At 37.2% G+C, this 20,590-nt stretch overlaps 1 pseudogene across 1 annotated transcript in view; it reads right to left on the reverse strand.

Moving 5' to 3' along the window:
- LOC308515386 (leucine zipper transcription factor-like protein 1) overlaps nucleotides 1-20,590 on the reverse strand; it is a 160,138-nt pseudogene that overhangs the window by 45,092 nt on the left and 94,456 nt on the right. The window lies entirely within an intron of this gene.

A 20,590-nucleotide genomic window follows, 5' to 3' on the forward strand; every position in this document is an offset into this window, starting at 1 on the left:
TTGACTCACACGTGTGTGATGCATATAAAGCACACACTGGCGCCAATCTATACAGAGGAGGAATATTCCTACCTGAACCCATTTTTGGACATGATCAGTTATATTTTGCTTTCTCTCAAGTTTGAAGAGCATATGATGTTGAAGTTATAGTTGTAAATACTTCATCACAAGGGAAATTAGTCAAGCACTCTGAAAGTGTCTTTACTCTGAATGTGGTATACAGGGTGATATTAGAATAAGTTTAATCAATTTATCAGTCATTGTTTTTTATAATGTTGTTTTTATATCAGGTTTTTGTTGTTTTTATATCATGTCTTTGTTGTTATATCATGTTGTTACTGTTTATTTATTAATCAATTTATATATTATTTTCATGTACATTTTACTAATTTTCTTTCATCTCTGACACTTCCATTATAGAGGAAGGGTGAATAGTGATACTAAAATATTTCTTCTAATTAATTCCCTTTCAATGTGCATGAATCCTTGCACTGGGCCAATAGTATTAATAATAAAGATAAAACTAACTTTCAGTAACTTAATACCTTGATATTGCAAAGTTCTTAAATGTAAGCTATGTTTTTTGAAGTGTAAGCCATTGTACAAAAGTATGCTTATATAAATTAAAAGTTAAGATGGGTTTATTTTCATAAATAAAAGGACTTTTATGTTTTCTTTGTATTGAAAGCACCACAACTTATTTCCACCCTTATTATGACTGGAGGCTATTTTGAAGTTATGCTGTGCACATAGCCAGAGTGCAAGGCTAGGCTGGCATGTCTGCTATTTTGCTTTGTGTATAAAGATTTTAATGTAGATAATTGAACTATTTTTTTTATTTGATAAGCACTGACTGGAACAATGAGGGTGTATCTTTCACTACCCACCCTGGAATGTATTTTTAAAGAGCTAGGGAAACAAGATAACTAATTTTGAAAGTTTCTTTGAGTGTTTGGTTTTGTTTTCATCAAAGAAGTGTACATTCTGAAGAACTGGCAAGAAATCTGAAATGACTTCAACAACTTGGGCCAATTTTCTTTTTCTGTTTGCTCAAATGGGTGTGTTCTTCTGGGTTGGCCATGAGCATTCTCTTTACCTTTGACTTTGCTGAAATATTTCTCTGATCATGTGGTCGGAATCTTCAGTTTATGTCTCAGTTCTACTACAAGTAGGAACTCATGTGATATCTGTAGGCATTTGAAGAGCTAAATGGAAATGTCCCAAAGACTATTTAGCCAGAGGAAGTACATTTTCACTTCCTCAAAGAAATCATAACAATTATAAGATAGAGACATTGTTTGGAGCCAGAGACTGATTATATTAATCCTGTAGATTGACCATAGATGGCCCAGTGGAGAGCCTTGTCCAGCGGTAGGTGCAGGTGTGTGCTTCCGTTAGCTGTAGCTGGGCCCCTGTGAATGGGTGAGCATCCTCTCTGAAAGAATTAAAGAGAGCCCCAGATGGAGCCTGAGGCAAACCTCTGAAAGGCATACTCAGAGAACTAGAATAAGAAACACATAAATTAAGAAAAAGCTTGGCATATGTGTCAAAGGCGTACAAATTATATATGAGAACAAAGGTTATGGTTAGGTGATTAGGAATGATTTCAGCATCAAGAAAACCTCAGTCCTGTTCAATTTGTGAAAGAAAAGGCACTTCTACTGAAAATGTATGTTTTTTAAGTAAATCCCATGATCATTTTGGGAGGTGATCTAATATAAGGCTTTATACTCAAATGAGGAACTATAAAACCATAGTGGTTAGGTAATTTTTTAAAGTCTAGGGGAGTCATTGTTTAAGCTTTCTGTTGCTATAATCTGGCTTAGGCCATTTTCAGAAAGACATTCCCCTAACATGCCAAATCTTTTCTGTGTAGACTTAAAAAGAATTATATTCTCCATTTTATTTTTAAATATTATATTAACAAATGCGAAGGGTTTGATAACTGAATATCCATTAAATCATCTAATTTACATTGAATTTTCATTTTTTTCTGAGGGAATACTTACACAAGAACTTTTTTGTTCCCTTTTCTTTAACTTTTATAAAAGATTTCTTCAAGCCCTAGCTGTTTTGGCTCAGTGGATAGAGCATTGACCTTTGGACTAAAGGGTTCTGGGTTCCATTCAGGTCAAGGGCACATGCCTGGGATGTGGGCTCAATTCCCAGTAGGGGGTGTGCAAGAGGCAGCCGATCAATGATTCTCTCTCATCATTGATGTTTCTATCTCTCTCTCTCCCTCCCCCTTCCTCTCGGAAATCAATAAAAATATTTTTTTTAAAAGATTTCTTCAAGAATGAACATTTCAGAAGTGCTCTCTGTATGACAGACTTCTGAAAACAATGTATGCTATGATCATTGTCCTGCTGACATGCAGTAAAATAAAGTGTTCAAAAGGTTTTAATCCTTGCTTTTTTTTTCTTATAATTGGAATTCAGTTCTTCTAAAAATGATGTCTGTAATAGTTTCCCAGGGTTGCTATAACAAAATAGCACAAACTGGGTGACTTAACAGAAATCTATTCTTGAAGTTCTGGAGGCTAGAAAACTGAAATCAAGATGTAGGCAGAGCTAATTCCCTCTGAGAGCCTATTGAGGGAGAATTTGCTTTGTGTCTTTCTCCTAACTTCTGGTGGCCTCAGGGTTCCTTGGCTTCTGGATGAAATTCTCTCTGTGTCTTCACATCATCTTCCCTCTTTGTGTGTCTGCCTCTGAGCCCAACATTTTCTTTTTTATTAGGACATAGTCATATTAAATTAGGGCCCACGCTAGTAACCTAATCTTTACCATCTATAAATACCTTATTTCCAAGAAAGTTCACATTTAGAAGTAGTGAAGTTTAAGACTTCAGTAAAGTTTTGGGTGGAGGACACAATTCAATACATAACAATGTCCTAAATAGGATTAATAAAACTTAGCAATATCTTATATTTTGATGTTTGTAGAACATTTAATTGATCATTTCCATCAGCATTTATCACACTCGAGACCAGATCCATAACAAAAACATCTTCCACCATTTTAGTACACAGCCTCAAGTTAACTTTCCTATTTTTAACCTCTTGTAGTTGAATCTCTTAAAAGAACTACTTTTGTTTGTGATCTTTGTTTCCAAACTCCACGTATACCCTACTATAATATATTTTCACATTATACCACAGTGATGAAATAAACCTTAGTTAGGTTATCCATGATCTCCATTTTGTTAAGTCCATTTGCAAAATTGTTGTCCTCAATTTGTTTGTCATTTTGGAATCATTTTAGAAGATGCCGTCTGCAATGGGCCCTGAGCATCCCTGTATGTTCTTTCTGACTCTGCCAAGAATGCAGGTTCCTGACTATTCTTTACTTGGGCCATTTCTCAAGATTGTGTTTTTAGCAAGCAATCCTGAGAAATAATTTTATTTTTCCATATAAAGAACATACTTGCATTCACCTTACTATAAAAATTATTAATCTTTCAAGTTAATCATTGTAATGCAACTCCCTGCATGTGCAGGCATCTATCATGGGCACTCCACAGAGCTCCATTGGACTTGGAGGGCATGGAGAACCAACAAGAGCATAATTTTTGCTGTGAGTAACAAAGCCCTTTGTCTCTCACCCAGGAGTCTCATGTCTTCTTCCAGCATCCATAAAACAGTAACAGACTAGCTTATTAGCTTGCACATAGAGAAAACTCCCAGACTCTTCCCAGTTCTTGATAATCATTTGACATTATTTGACATCTTCAACTGTTCCTCTCTGGCCATGTCTTTTTTAAGCAGTTCTTTTTCTAATGAGTCATCGGTTTCTGGAGTTTCTTAAAGCTCAGAAATGGGCCTTTTTCTGATAGTCTCTTGCTAGGAAATTTCAACTCATGCACAGTCTGGTTACCATGATGATGCCCAAATTTGTTTCTCTAGCTCAGAGCCCTTTAATAGTGTATCAGTATTTTCAACTACTAGTTTGACATAGATATTTTGAAGGTATCACAAATTCATGATGTATGTGACCAGATTTATGGTGTTTCTCTTCAAACCTGGTCCTCTTTCACTATTCCATCTCACAGTAAATGGCATCACCATTTATCCACTTGCTCAGGCCATTCTCTTCTGTATCTGTCTTTCTATCTAATCCATCACCAAGACCATTGTCTTTGTTATTTCAATATCCATGCAATCTATTTTTCTCTTCAATGTTACCTTCACTCTGTTCTTAGCTACCATTATCTCTTAAGTGGACATCCTCTCACATCCCTCTACATTCATCCTATTCTCCATCAAATCTATTTTTCAACTGTAGTTAGAGTGAATAATCGCTTTAAAACTCACATTAAATCAAGCAATCTCTGTGTTTAAAGCCTGCTTAAGAAACTTTCATTGCACTTAAGGTAAAATGTTATCTATCAGTTTACTCCAACTCATTATTTTGATCACAGCTCATGTAAAGTGTTCAGTGACTACCCAGTCCAATTTGGATCCTTTGTTACATAATCAGATGTAACTTTGCTTTCTTTCTTCAGAGCACTTTTGCAGATGGCCATGATATAACCTTAGTGTGGTTATTCAATTAATTTCTATGTCCATTCTCAGACAGTAAGCTCCATGAGAGTAAGGATCCATGTTTGAGTTGATTCACCTTGAATCTCCAGCAAGTAGTACAGTGCTTGTACCACGTTGGGACTCAAATATTTGAGAATAAGCAAAAGCAAATGACCACTTAGGAGAAGCAGCCATGTGTTTTTCCTTATCTTAAAATATTTATTGTGATTTAGCTAATAATTCATACAGAAGCCAATGGGATGATTGAAAATTATAAATTTGCTCATGTTTTCGCATACATAAAACCCCCTATGACTTCCTATAACAATTAAACTGAATTCAAATTCTTCATCTTGGCTAACCTACACCTTTCCTGTAGCACTCTTTCTCTCACCCACTACAATGAAGCCACACTGGGTATCACTCCCCTATTCCAACCCAGACCCCATGCACCAACTTTTCCTCTTAATCTTTGCTTTATTTACACCTTTTGTCTCTTAGATCTTAGTTTACATATCAATGAAGTTTCCCTGTCCATAAAATCTTAACCAGTCCCTCCTCAGTACTTTTTACAATTTGGTATTTTTCCTATCTGATTGTCTATTTATTTACAGTGCATGTTCTGTCACTCCTACACACAAAAAACTCATCCCACTGGAAAATCCTTTACATGTACACTTTATTGCTCACTGCTTCATCCTGAGGACTTATAAGAGTGCCAGGTACATTGTAGTCACTCAATAAATAATTTTTTAATAAATTAAAATATTCTTAAACTTATAGGTCAGATAATTTCCAGCAATGCTTTTGGCTTAATAAATTAAAATGGCCTCATATTATCAAATGTGAGAGTGATTATAATTTCTAAAATGGCTCAAAACAGTACTTTATTATTTATAGTTTGGGTTCCCTAACTATCTTCTAATCTTGAAACATACCTTCCTTCTGTACTCTTCCAGTGCTGGAGTCCAACCCCAGCAGGTCCAGGGGTCCCCAGAGGTGTGGAAGGAGTCGGTGAAGAAGGAATGACACAGAGGCAGCATTCAGGTGATCATCATAGCCGGTTTCTCTTGTCAGGGTCTTCAGGCAAGTTCTGTTCAGGATCTCCAGCGAAGTTCTGGTTCGGATCTCCAGCCAGGTTCTGTGTCCATGTTCTCTTGCTAGGTTCTCCAGGTTCTCCAGCCAGGTTCTGTAGCCATGTTCCCTCGCTAGGTTCTCCAGCCAGGTTCTGTCCAGGTTCTCCAGCCAGGTTCAGTCACCAGGTTCTAGAAAGGTTCTCTTGCCAATTTCTGTAGTCAGGTTCAGCCCAGGATCTTTTGCCATGTTCTCTCGCTAGGTTCTGTCTCTAGGTTCTGAGGCCAGTTTCTGTCCAGGATCTTTTGCCATGTTCTCTCCAGCGAAGTTCTTCTGTCTCTAGAGAACGTTCTGTGTAGGTTCTGTGCCTAGGTTCTGTCTCTCTTGGTTCTGTCTTCTAAGTTCTGTCTTGTTACATCTGTATTTATACCAGTTGATTCCAATCCTATCAATCTCTATTCCAAAGGTTAGGGCGTTTCTTATCTCCATTCCAGGGAATAAAGATTATGTAGCTTAAGCATGATTGTTCGTAGTTAAAGTGATTAATTACCCGCCTGGCACTTAGTTAAGAGGTTTTATTCCCTCCCTAACTTCAGGGGAAAATCCCTACCTGGGGAAACAACCTTTCTCAGAGACCTTGGTTAAAACACAGTGCCAAGAAAGTGAGCAAACATATTAAGAACAGTATGCCATATATGCCAGGTCCCTTGAAACAGCAAGCATGGACCGGCTCCTGGCATTCCAGTATTTGAATTTGAAAGCAACAGTTTGTACAACAACAAATATATAATACTAGAGGCCCGGTGCACAAAATACATGCACAGGTAGGGTCCTTAGGCCTGGCCAGCAATCAGGACTGATCAGAGCCTTCTGGCTGCCAGCCAGGTCTTCCCTTCCCCAGCTGTTGACTGCCAGTTAGGGCCTTCCTTTGTTCTGCACCACCCCCTGGTGATCAGTGCATGACATAGTGAGTGATTGAACTCCTAGTCCTTGCTCGAACTCCTGAGGGAGTGATTTGCATATTAAGCTTATATATATATATATATATATATATATATATATATATATATGTGTGTGTGTGTGTGTGTGTCAGGGGCCCAGTGCACAAAATTCATGCACAGGGGTGGGGGGGGGTCCCTCAGCCCGGCCTGGACCGTCTCCAATCTGGGACCCCTCAGGGGATGTCTCACCGTTGGTTTAGGCCCAATACCTCTCATAATCCAGGACCACTGGCTCCTAACCGCTCACCTTCCTGCCTGATCACCCCTAACCTCTCTGCCTGCCTGCCTGATAGCCCCTAACCACCTCTGCCTGCCAGCCTGGTTGCCCTAACTGCCCTCCTCTGCCCCTGATTGCCCCTAACTGCCCTTCCCTCCCGGCCTGGTCTCTCATAACCACCTCTGCCTTGGCCCCCACCACCTTGGCTTTGTCTGGAAGGACATCCGGATGGATGTCTGGAAGATGTCTGGTCTAATTAGCATATTACCCTTTTATTAGTATAGATAATTGTCAAAAGTAGAACTTAATTATTTCAACCTCCTTACCTTTAAGATGTGGACTAATAGTTTCTTTTTTCATATTTTCTAGTTTTGTAAAGGTACTAAAAACAAAAGCAAAATAGCTCATCTGCCTCTTCTTTGAATTGTGCTGGTATCATGTCTATGAATGAAAGCTTGAAATCCATAAGACTTCTAAATAGGAAGTAGAAACGTATTTAGAAATAAGTTGGGAAAAATATTAGTCCTTATTTGACATACTAGCAAGAACTAGGGAAGAAAATATCCCTCAAATGAAGATCAGCATGCCTCTTTTCACTTACTTCTATTAGGAAAAATAAGGTATACATTTTCCTACACTATTGACAACCTTTCTGAGATATGTTTTGGTCTTTCAGGATTAGCCTGAGGCAAAGTTTTAAAATATTTAGAATTATTCTTGTGGATGTTGTATTAGTGCTTCCCTTTATTTTGACATTGCTAATCCCTGTACCCAAAGGTACAACATTTTAAGCTCTTCATTCTTATCTTTCCTTGGCTGTGTGCCATATGCTGTAACTTTTCCTTCAATTTCCCTTTTTTCCCCCATCAGTGGCTCTGTTTAATCTGATGAGCAAATCTGAACTAGTCAGAAAAAGCTAGTTGGTGACTGTCAGCCTTTCAGGAAATGTATTTCTCTTTGAACCAGGTACTGTCCCTTCCCTCAAAATTTGACTTATATCTTCCTGTTTAAGTTGTTATAGGTTATTATTACCATTCTTTACTAATGAAGTAAAAACAAGAAAGTTCAGTTTGAATTAACAAAGTATATTGGGATAAGTCCAACAATCACACAGTCTTGTGGAAAAGAAGGTTATGATTTGGTAAATATAAATATATTAAATATAAGCTCTAACAAGTTCTGAAATAGGCGGTGTCCAAAGGCATGAGACATGTAATGATGACACATAATCAAGTTTGTCACTACAGACACGTGAAGTGTAATCAAAGATCTGGTGGTCAAGTGGTAAAGAAAATAAAACTCAAGTCCCATTTTGAAATCAGTGAGCCAAAAAGAAAAACAAATAAAGGCAGTACCAATTGCAAGAATTACAGGATGTACATGAAGGCTAGTTGTGAACAGTTCATGGGTAGTTGGTTGTCAAAGCAGAGTTTCCTATTCCATAATTAGAAGCCTTTTCAGGAACTAGAATCCACAATGTGCTTATTCTAATGTAGCTGTAATCTTGTATTCTGGAAAAGGAGAGCGCTTTGGAGAAGGGTCATCAAAGGGTAGAAGCACAAGTCCCTTGCTTAAAACTCCAGATCCAAGATTATTTAATGAAAGGTAAAATGTTTAAAATGTTTATGATTTCCTACCCCTTCTATTTTCTATTACAACTAAAGCATAAATGACAATGAAATGCTTATACAGCCAAATATCCATTAGTCAATATGCAACCTGGATACATTAAGCAAGTAACTATTTATTCAGTGTGGAGCATTCTGTTTGTCAATAGTACATGCTTTATAAATGGCAGCAGTTATCTAAACATAGTATTTTTATGGCAGCTGCAGGCTGGGCAGTGAGTTACTGTTTTGGTTTTTAGAGATAGTCAGCAACCATACTTTTATTAAATAAAGAAAGGTCTTCTGTACTCTGAGTATTCATCACATTCCCTCTACACACTAGAAAACATGGATTTTTATTTTTTATTTTTGTAATTTATCTTTATTGTTGAAAATATAACAGATGTCTCTCTTTTTCCCCCATTGCAGTCCTCCACCCTACCCGCCTCCCCTCAGGCCTTTACCACACTGTGATGTGTGTCCATGGTTATGCATACCTGCATGTAAATTGTTTGGTTATTTCGCTGAGATTCCTCAGTCTGTCCCATTGTTTATTTAAAAGAAAAAGAAAAAGAAAAAAGAATAGTTTTTGCTTTAGCACTGCACTCAATCTGAAAGGTCCTTTTTTTTTTTTTTTTTTTTTAAAAAAAAAAAAAACTAAAGCCATCCATGTAATTCAGGAAGACTGAACTTATAGTAAGTAATGGCAGAACTTTGGATTGAAGAAGAGCATGGAGGATAGATGTGAGTGGTCTAGTTTGAAACAATATGGATTAGAAGTAAATAGGCAGTGTTTAACATATATTGGCTACATAAGTACTAAACGTTTAGTATACACATATAGATGTAGATATAATTGTATATCTATGAATCCACTTAATGGATATATTTCTATCTCTATCTCTGTATGTCTTCCTGTTACCTTTGTAATGCCTCTACATAATGATTATTTTCCTCATTTTATAGGTATGGGGCTTAAGCAAATTAATGAGTCTTAAAATTGTATATAGCTGTATATTATTTTAAAGTTTTTCTGACTCCAAAGCTTGAGTCATGGGTTATATATATTAAGAAATAATAGTGGAAGATAAACTAAGGGTGGATGCAAAGACATGGTGTCACAGCTTTGGTACAGACATTCCTAGGTTTATTAATAGCTACATTAATGCTACCTGGGATATCTTGTTAAAATAATTAATTATTGTGAGCTTGGGTTACCTTATTTTTTATATGGGGCTAATGATCCCAAACCACAGAGCCAAGGAGCTTAGAGAACAACAACAAGAAGAAATTAAAAAAAAAGAACAAATATAAACCTACACCTAGACATACCATATTTAAACTACATAAATCAAGATAAAAAGTAATAGGCATTCAATGATTGAAAGACCTCAAAAATAGTATTTAGCTTTAATACACATAGTGAGTTAACTGTGGCTTAGCAAATTGCCTGTAGATAATGTCATAATGGATCTAAGTATAAGAAACTTGATTATTTTTTCATATTTATAATGCTATAAGGAAAAAAAAGGCTTCTTAATTAATAAGGATAGATACGGAAACTGATGGACTCTCTAGACCTTTCTAGTCACCTTTGTGTTGCCCAGAATTTTTATAAATTACTAGAGGCCCAGTGCATGACATTTGTGAACTGTGGGGAGTCCCTCAGCCCAGCCTGCACCCTCTCACAGTCCGGGAACCCTCAGGGGGATGTCCAACTGATGGCTTAGACCCACTCCCCATGCCTAAGCCAGCAATTGGACATCTTTAGTGCTGCTGTGGAAGTGAGAGAAGCTCCTGCCACTGCTGCTGCACTCACCAGTCATGAGCCTGGCTTCTGGCTGAGCAGAACTCTCCCTGTGGGAGTGCACTGACCACCAGGGGACAGCTCCTGCATTGAGCATCTGCCCCCTGGTGGTCAGTGTGTGTCATAATGGCAGGTCGTTCCACCATAAAGTCGATTTGCATATTAGCCATTTATTATATAGGATGGTATTACTGGTCTTATCCTAGGTTATCTTGCCAGATAATATAGACCCAATGAAAACATTAGTGGCAGCATATAGATTACTCTTCTCAGGGGTCTAAGGGAAAAATCATTCAAATTGAATTAAAAAATAGACATCCCAGTGGTTTAAAATCAAATTATATACAAAATGTGGGAGACTATATTTTATATAATGAGACATTGACAAATAGCACATACTATTTCAAATAACTCTGTCACTTCAACTGCTACCCCTTTGGGTCCATTTTTTCTGCTCTGTATTGTAAAATACTTTAGGCCAGGGGTGGGCAAACTTTTTGACTCAAGGGCCACAATGGGTTCTCAAACTGGACCGGAGGGCCGGAACAAAAGCATGGATGGAGTGTTTGTGTGAACTAATATAAATTCAAAGTAAACATCATTACATAAAAGGATACGGTCTTTTTTTTTTTTTTTTTTAGTTTTATTCATTTCAAACGGGCCGGATCCGGCCCGGGGGCCGTAGTTTGCCCACGGCTGCTTTAAGCTCTTCTAGGACATGAAGCAACAGTCTCAGTTTATGGTCTTCTTACTTCCCATCACATGACCTCTCTTCTTTCATCAGAAAATGCAGCACAAAGAATCTAAAAATGTTCTCATTCTCCCAGGCACCTGCTGGTTCCATGTCTTTCTTCAACTATGTAGTAGGGGTGTCCAGAGGTGGTAGAACTTTACCCACAGAACATAAAAATGTGGAAACCTGCCTAGGTACTGCTTCTAAAAAGATGCATGATTGAAGTCTTGACAAAAAGAGAAAGAAGGAGAATTTCACAGATGAAATTAAACTCTTCGAGTTAGAACATATGATGGTTCCACAACTAATGTTCTTATTCTTATACATTAACCCTTGAATTTCAGCAAACCTTTGGATTTTTATCCATTTTCTCAGACTGCATATTTTATTAAGGGATGTAAAATATCAAGCTTAATTTTTCCAAGTCAATGGTTTTAGTTGTGTAAAAGCCCTATAGAATGATTTTATAAGTCTGTGTTATAAATTTACTAAAATTATGATTTTATATTAAAATTTTTTATTAATAACAATAAACCTCTTACTTTTATATTATTCCTATTTTTTCAACCTGTAGATTCTGAAAAAATATTTATTTTATCTAAGATAATAACAAAGGAAAATGTCACAATATAGCAAAATAGAAGAGAAATTTTGTACTCAAATTTTGAGGAACATGCTAATATTTGATAGATAATACTACCACTGCATTGATGTCATTATGAGTAATTGGAGGTGTCAAGGCCTACTTGACTTTATTTTTGTCTTCTTTCAAGGTCATCATCAGAAATTAGAATCTTCAAATTCAATCTTCCTCCAATGTTTTGGGACCAGATAAAGACTTTAGGTTCTGTATTTCCTCTGCTGAGAAGGAATATTTAGGAAAGTAATACAAAATTTGGATTTTGGAGTCTTTCTATTTTAGTAGACCACATTTTATAAACAGATGATTAGTCCTGGGTTTAGGAAAAAAGAGATGCCAGATGGTGAGACTAAAAGGCAACATTCAAACTGAAATTACTATAAAATAGAGAGAGAAGTAAAGAAAAAGCTCTCATAGTAAAATATTTTTGGATTATCTATTTCAAATGTTCTCCAGAGTAAACATTCTCCTTTAAGGAAATATATTTTAACTTGAGACGCTTAAGAGGCCATCACAAACAAAAAAATTAGTAAAATACTGTACTATATACCTTGATAAGATGCTTTATGAATTGGTTTACAGTTTCTAATTTCTGTTTTTTTATGAAGAGGTTTGTGTTGTAAGTTTACTAAAAATTGCTGATTGGTCTTGATTGAAGGCTTCACTCATTAATAGTTGGGTAGGCAAATGTGTAAGTTTCTATGAGAGGTAAAGTAGGTTAGCATAGTAGTCAAGACTTTATTCCAAAAGTATTTATAAGCATATTTTTATGATCAAATCACTCTTCAGTGATTTACTTTCAGGAGCAAGGACAGTGAATTCTGGGGGGAAGGTTGTGTTGGCAGTAAGAGAACAAATTTATTGAAATGCCTTAGACATAGATTTGTAAAAGGTAAAAACCTTTTAGTCTCAAAAAAGACCATGTATAAATCCAAAGATGTGTACTTTTATATATTTAGACAAAATTCTTGATTCTTGAAACTTAATATTTGAAAATGATTGGTGATACAACCTATGTATATCCATCTCATGTCACCAAGTATGTACATCAGAAGCTAATGATAAACTCAAAACATCTGGATAGCATTAGTCTGTGCTTTCTCTTAAAGCGTGAAGTAAACAAGAAATGGCGGCAAAGTACTAGTTGGTTCCATAAATCTGGAATATTACTTTGCGTGTGTGTGTGTGTGTTATACTTTTGTGTTAGCCTTGAACTATCCAGACACATTTTAATCAGTTCTGCAGTAGATTACTTAATATTTCTCTAATAATTCTCTTTTCCCCTCTACGCATGCCCCTTTGCAATGTGACCTAACCATTTCTCCAATCAAAAACTGAAGTGTCTTTTAATCTCCACTTCTGTGATCTTGGCTAATCTGCTACTTGTTTTGATTAATTTAGTGTGTCAGACGTGACATTATGTAATGTCTGAGCCTATGTCTCAATAGATCTTGCGGTTTTTACCCTTGCTCTCTTGGAATGCTGCTATCATCGTACGATGTCTAGCCTAATGTAAGCTTAACGGTCACGTGGCGCAGGAGACAAGTCATTGCAGTTGAGGCATTCTAGACCCACCAGTGTACAACCAGGAGCCACCATTAAAAATGTAACTGAGGCCACCTGATGTTATCTAGCCCTAGGAGAGCAGCCAGATGACTTTATATGATGGGTCTAGAAGATACTAGCAGAGCTGTCCAGTTGAGCACCTAGATCTGCTGTTGGGAGAATTGGACAGATAACATGCAAATAAATAAATAAGAAAGAAAGAAAGAAAGAAAGAAAGAAAGAAAGAAAGAAAGAAAGAAAGAAAGAAACTGGACCACCTTCTTATACCACACACAAGAATAGACTCAAAATGGATTAAAACCTTAAATGTTAGATTCAGAACCATAAAAAATCAAAAGGAAAACATAGGAAGTAAAATCTCAGACATTTCTCCTAGCAACATTTTTTTTCTCATCTATATCCTTGAGCATGGAAAACAAAAGAAAACGTAAATGATGGGGCTATTTCAAACTAAAAATTTTTGCACAACAAAGGAAACCATCAACAAAATGAAAAGACAACCCATTAAATGGGAGAACATATTCACCAATAATACATCTGAAAGGGCGTTAATATCCAAAGTTTATAAAGAACTCAACACCAAAATAACAAACAATCCAGTTAAAAAGAAGATGTGGACTTCAAAGCATGTCTCTGACCACCCATGGGAAACTTTTATAGCAGCTGCAATGCAGAAATACCCAAATTCTGTAAACCCAAGTGTGGTTTAAGATGACGTATTTGACAGACATATAGACCCTTCTGGAAAGTTGCAAAGCCATAGACTTTCCAGGAGACACTTCCTTCCATTGTGAAATATCATTGGTGCAGCAAGAACCAAAACATGTTTTAGTTTGCTACATGTCCCCTTGTTTATTTTTTCTTTGTTTCCCTTTTCTGAGGAGACATATTAGAAAAAATATTGTTAAGAAAAATGTCAGATTTTACTGCCTATGTTTTCTTCTAGGATTTTTATAGTTTTAAGTCTTACATTTAAGTTTTTAATTCATTTTGAGTTTATTCTTGTCTATGATACAAGAAGGTGGTCTAGCTTCACTTTTTTGCATATATCTGTCCTATTTTCTCAATACCAATTATTGAATAGACTATCTTTACCTAACCCGCTCCCCCCCTCAAAGAAGATGTATAAATGGCCAATAGACATATGAAAAGATGCCCAACAAAACTAAACTAAATATATAAAAGTCTAAGTGACCTTTACGACCAAACGACCGAAATGACCGAAACGACTGATCGCTATGACATGCACTGACCACCAGGGGGCAGATGCTCAATGTAGGAGCTGGTGGAAACTGTGCTTCCACAGCTGGAGTGCCACTCAGCTGACCAACCCATCCTGCTGTCCACCTCCCTGTGGCAGCCACTCACTCCCTCAGTAGTCCTGCAGGTCCAATCTCTGGAGAACAGGCCAAGCACCAACAGACCAGCACTGCTGGCACCATCCTGACAGTACTGCCAGCCTCCTGGAAGTTGGCCTCGAGCATCGCAGCTGCTTCCCCTCCCTAGACGCTCCGCAAGGAAGAAAGGATATAAAAGTGGCCTCCAGGTGGCTCCCGACAACCAGTATGAATGTCAGCGGGAAGAATCCAGATCCCAGCTGGCAAGGGTGTCCCACCGCCCACCTGGAGGGCTGATGGCATCCTGACCCGCCACCCCCTGGGGACCCCACCTATGAATGAATTTGTGCACTGGGCCTCTAGTTATCAGATAAATGCAATTTAAAACCACAATGATATATCACCTCACACCTGACAGAATGGCTATGATCAACAAATCAACAAACAACCAGTGTTGGTAAGGATGTGAAGAAAAGGGAACCTTGTGCATTATTGATGGGAATGCAGACTGGTATAGCCACTGTGGAAAGTAGTATGGAGTTACCTCAAAAAATTAAAAATGATACTTCCATATGACCGAGAAATTTCACTTCAGGGAATATACCCAAAGAAACCCGAAACACCAATTTGAAAGAATATATGCACCCTATGTTCAATGCTGCATTATGCACAATAGCCAAGATTTGGAAGCTATGAGTGAATAAAAAAGCTGTGGTACATTTACACAATAGAATACTACTTGTCCATAAAAAAGAAGGAAATCTTACCCTTGTGACAGCATGGATGGACCTGGAGCGTATTATACTAAGTGAAGTAAGCCAGTCAGAGAAAGACAAGTACCATATGATTTCACTTATATGTGGGGTCTAATGAACAAAATAAACAGGCTCATAAAGACAGAGGAAAGACTGACATCTGTCAGAGTGGAGGGTTTGAGGGGCTGGGTGAAAAAGGTAAAGGGATTAAGAAAAAACAAAACAAAAAGAAACACCAAACCAAACTCACAGACATGGACAACTGTGTGGTGATTACCAGAGGGAAAGTGGTGTAAGGGGAAGGTAGAAGACAGTAAAGGGGGAATAAATGGTGATGGAAGGAGACTTGAGTGAGGGTGGTGAGCACATCATACAATATACAGATGATGTATTATAGAATTGTACAAATGAAACTTATACACTTTTATTAACCTGTGTCACTCAATAATTTTTTAAAATATTATAGAAATGAAAAAAACACTTTAAAGACAGAATTTTCATTAAAAATCAAATCTTTCCTTTCAATATACAAAATAAAATTTTCCTTTATTTAACCCTCCCCCCCAAAAAAATAAAATTACTATCGTGCTAACACATTAAGTAGCAATGTGTATTGAGTACTTCATGCAATGTGTGATTTTGAACCTCTCACTTTCTTAGACTTTACAAAAAGAAATGTTTTTGTTCTTATATATTAATATAGTATACAATGCTATAGGTTAGGAACACTTTTATAATAATCTATATAATAATTTATGTTTTACTCTACACTTATAGATCGATGTACTTGCTAGAAACTTAACATTAGGAAGGTATGAAGACAAGCAAGACCATTAGAGGGGGAATTCTGGAGTGTTGACATGTGCCTAGAGAAGGAAAGTTTGGTGCACTAATACAATTCTGAGTGAAAAACAATGCAAGGAAAATAAGAACTCGTGCTCAGGAAAGCTAACAAACCTCAATATTATTTTAAGTTTCTGTTATTAAGCTTCCAGCACTGTTATGCCTTACTTAAATTTCATTGTGTCCAGTGATTTTTTTTAAACCATTGTTTCTATAGTGAGGTGTTGCCAAAATTCCAAACAAATGTTCTTTGGTAATAGGGATTGCTTTTAATTTGGAAATTGTTTTTATTTTTTAAAATATATCTATCTCAATGTTTATAATTATTGAAGAAATAATTGTGTATTTGAAATAGTTTTAATTTTTTTCTTTTTATTTCCAGATTCCTTCTCGCCCACCTTCCTTCCTTCCTTTTCTCTTGCCATTTCAATTTATTTGCTCTTTGGTCTGAAAGATACTTAAAGAGTGAAAGCATATTGCAATTAATCTTATTGTAAATAAATCAATGTCTCTTTAGAAAGTCACTGAGACAGTTTGTTGAGTTAATTAAGTCAGTCAGGAAATGAGGGCCAGACACACCAATTATCAACTGGTATCAAAACCTAAAAAACATTCAAAGTAGTTATTCATAGGTTATAGGGCTCAATTAAAGAGAGATTATTTACAAAGGGAAAATATAAATGGAGCCATACTTATCCACTGAGTACTCCTCCAAAGCCAGCTCTTATCCCCCTGTTTCCCCTCCTGATTCAGGAAGAAGTTGTGAATATTTAAATCAGAGAATTAATTCTAAAGTGGAAAATAAGTGCTGCTCTTAATTATATAAGAAATAAATATCTTGTATTGCAAATAATTGCTATTTTTCTAAATGACTCTTATTGGGACACTTCAATTGATACTTTGGCTCCTCTCTAGAATTAATATGTTGCTTAGCCTTGTTGCTAAGCAACACAACACAGTGGGACAAAAGTTGAATTCTGAGATTTTAGTGAGAGATTAAAAATATATATTTGATCTTTAAATATTAAATGGTATGTATGCCTATGTGATATCTTTTGAATTATACAAAGAATACCTTATTTCAGACAATCTAGAAAGTTTCCTGATCATGATGTGCTATCTTTCAAGTTACAAAAGACTTTAAAATGCATAACATATGTCATCTTTTAAAAATTTAATAAGTGATTACATTGCAGCAAATCTAATGTTTTATAGTTGTGCAACCATTAGCAATATCCAGTTGGCATTTTCATGGAGAGGCACAACCTTGCCAAACATTTATGAAATGAAGGTGTTGGGAGGCAGTTCTCTATAAATCTCTTGTGTTTCTGCATGGCTTACAAGCACAGGCACTGACAGTATTTTATCCAAGTTATCTTTTCAAGGATGCTTGTATAACAAACAATTTTGGCAGGTAGCGATTGTTTCCCTACAGAGCAAGAGGCAGATTTGCTTACACCTTGAAAGGATAGAAGCAGTACTTCCTCCTGGAGTGAAAGGCAAGCATGATTACTACCCATTATACAAGGTTCAAGTTCTCTAAGCTCAGGGTTCCACTCAGGTAATAAAATGCACTGTACAAGCATCATTTAGTTCTTTTCGTATCACTTTGTGGGAACTGGGCCTTGGGAATCAGTATACAAAAGGGTTCATACTCTGGATATTAATTTTTGTGGTGAGTAATAAGTCCTTAGTCTCTGATCTAGAAGTCATGTGACTTCTGACAGCATCTATGAAATTGTGACAGGCTCACATGTGTTGACTGTACACGAAAATGTCGGCTAGGGATTCCTTCAGTAAAAACAACTTACTTGGGAAAAAAGAAAGGATTGCAGTCTAGTTTGTGCAACCGTGGTGAGCGCCGAGGAAAACAAAGGAGAGGAAGTTTGTGTATATGTAGCGGGGAAGAGGAAGTGGAGGAGGCTGGTATACCATAGAGTTCTATAGGTCTTCTGCAACTGACATAGAGAGCCCCTCCTACAGGCCCTCCTGATTCCTGTTTTAGTTAAAGTCTTTATCATTAACTTTAACAACTCCTCCTTTTGAACAAGATCTTTCTCTGACAGCATCACTGATGAAGAGTCAGGCCGTCTGATTTCAGTGGCCTTTTGTTCCTCAACGTTGGGAAGGAACTCTTATGGGTGACCAGTCTTATGTCTGGGGGAAAGTTCATGGCCCCAAAACCACTTCCTTCCAGGAGGCTTGATAAACAACAGGTGCAGGACTTACCAACAAGAAATCAGAGCAAAATTAAAGCAACATTCGTGATTATCTTAAACCAGAAGCTCAGACCTGAAAGCAGTAAAGTATAAGGGCCATTAGTATATTGGACACCGGAGCTCTTGACGGCAGGCTCAACATCTAGAGATGTTTTTTTCTTTCACAACATTGGAAAATAAGATGATTTCACTTCCAAGAAAGAGTACAAGAAATACAGTAAGAAGCAACAGTAAGAAAAGGTGGTGTGGGCTTAGTTCAGTTATTTTGGGAAAGCTATCTTCTCCAGATGCTGCCTGCTTCAGTTTTGTGGTTGTTGGGTTGCTGTTGGTTTGGTGTTTTTTTTTTTGACAACTTTAATTTCGGGTCCTCAGAGTGTGTACAGGACTAGTCAGGGTTTGATGCCTTCTTTAGGTGCAACACATGAATCCAAGTGTCTATTTCTTAGAGTTTAGCAGCACAGGGTTAGTCAACAAAACCAGAGGGGCTCTTGCCGCTAGGCTCCAGGGGTCTTTTTGGAGGTGTGCTTTCCAGTAAAAATATTTCTGGGTTGCAGATATGTGTGGTGTTTGGGGTTTTCATCTCTTCGGATCACACTGAATAATTTGCTTTACCAGAGCATGGTTCTTTTTAATAGAAGCAATTAGGCTCTCACAATATTGAAGTATGTCTCCCTTTCTGAACTGATGATTGAAAGGAGCCAAACGCATGGGGTGCCTTGAATTTATCTCAAAAGATGAGAGTTTATGAGCTCCAAATGGGGTGGGTCTGAGATTTAAAAGGACAAATGGCATGGCGTTTGACCAAGGTATTTGGATGATCTCTACAAATTTTTCAGTTGAATCTTAATAATACCATTAGTGTCTTTGACTAAACCTGAGGATTGAGAATGAATGGTAAGTGCAGTGAAAATGCGGTAGGACAAGTCAAACAGCACGGACTTGTTCAAACACCTGACCAGAAAAATGGGTTCCCTGATCACTATGGGAATCAAGAGGAGTTTCCTAGGTAGTGATAATCTTTTCTAACCAGAGAAGAGGTCGTAGCTTGTCTGCAAGGGAAAACACCAGTCCAGTGCGAAAACATGCTGATCATGACTAAAACATATTTATTTCCACAAGATGAGGAAAGCTATATGAAATTCATTCCCAAACCTCAAATAGTTCATTAGGCAAATTAAAGTGTCCAGGAACAGTGTGAACAGACTTCCCTGGATTATACTTTGGACAAGTGACGTAGTTGCTTCTCATGGTCTTATTAATATTTTTCCACAAATATTGTTTCATAGGTGTGATTTTTTTTATCACCGGACCAATGATTTAATGCATTCTCAGTAATTAGGAGTGGAAATTTTAGAGTCTCTGATAATGACTGGGTTGTTATTTGGTCCAAACCACAGCTGTTTATTTTTACTAAAGCAATAATTTTTAGGTTTACAATCTTATCTTATTTTTTTCCTTTCTGATGCCAATTGTTGGACTCCTCTGGCCAATTTTTCTAAGTTATCAGCTGGGGAAGTAACTAGTTGGGCAATGATGGAAATGTGACTGTTTCTACCTCTTTTCAGGGCAGCATTTCTTGCAGAAATCTCAACAAGGTGATTTCCTTTGGCTTCTTGAAAGTCAATTTTAGAATGTCCTGGACTCTTAATATTAGCTAAAGCAGGAGGTAAACTACAGCATCCAAAGATTCTTGGTCATTTTAATTTTATCTCCACCAGAAATAAGGAATCCACACTGCTTTCATCACATTACTACTCTGAAACCATATCTACTGTCGGTATAAATGTTGGCAGTTTTGGCCTTGGCTCAAATAGAAGCCCAAGTGGAAGAATATAATTCAGCCTGTTGGGCTGATGTAGCCAAAGGCAAAGATGTTGCCTCCATGACTTTGAAAGTAGTTACAATAGCATGTGGAGTGTGGCTACAGCGTTTGGACAGGTTCAAGCCTTGGAGTGACTTGTGGCAAACCCACATTTAAGTCCCAGCTTGGAGGGCAAAGTCCTCCCAGCACAATTATAGGAAAAAGGCTATGGTTGTAAGCTTGACTTTATAGTCAGACCCTGCAGTCCTAGGCAGCTAAGGGATGTGGGCTGCTGGGGGTGCAGCAAGTGCTGCCAAAATAAGGCTTGAGAGAGTTCAGAGAATGGCAACAACAGGAAAGAAGCAGATTTGAGATTCGCAAGAATATTATAAACATCTTGCCCCTGTTTTGCTTTGTGTGATCTGACTATAAAATAAAGCTTCAGCTTATAGACTGTGTCACTGCTTC

Source organism: Myotis nattereri (genome assembly GCF_964212035.1).
Source record: "Myotis nattereri genome assembly, chromosome: 3".
Lineage (NCBI taxonomy): Eukaryota > Metazoa > Chordata > Mammalia > Chiroptera > Vespertilionidae > Myotis > Myotis nattereri.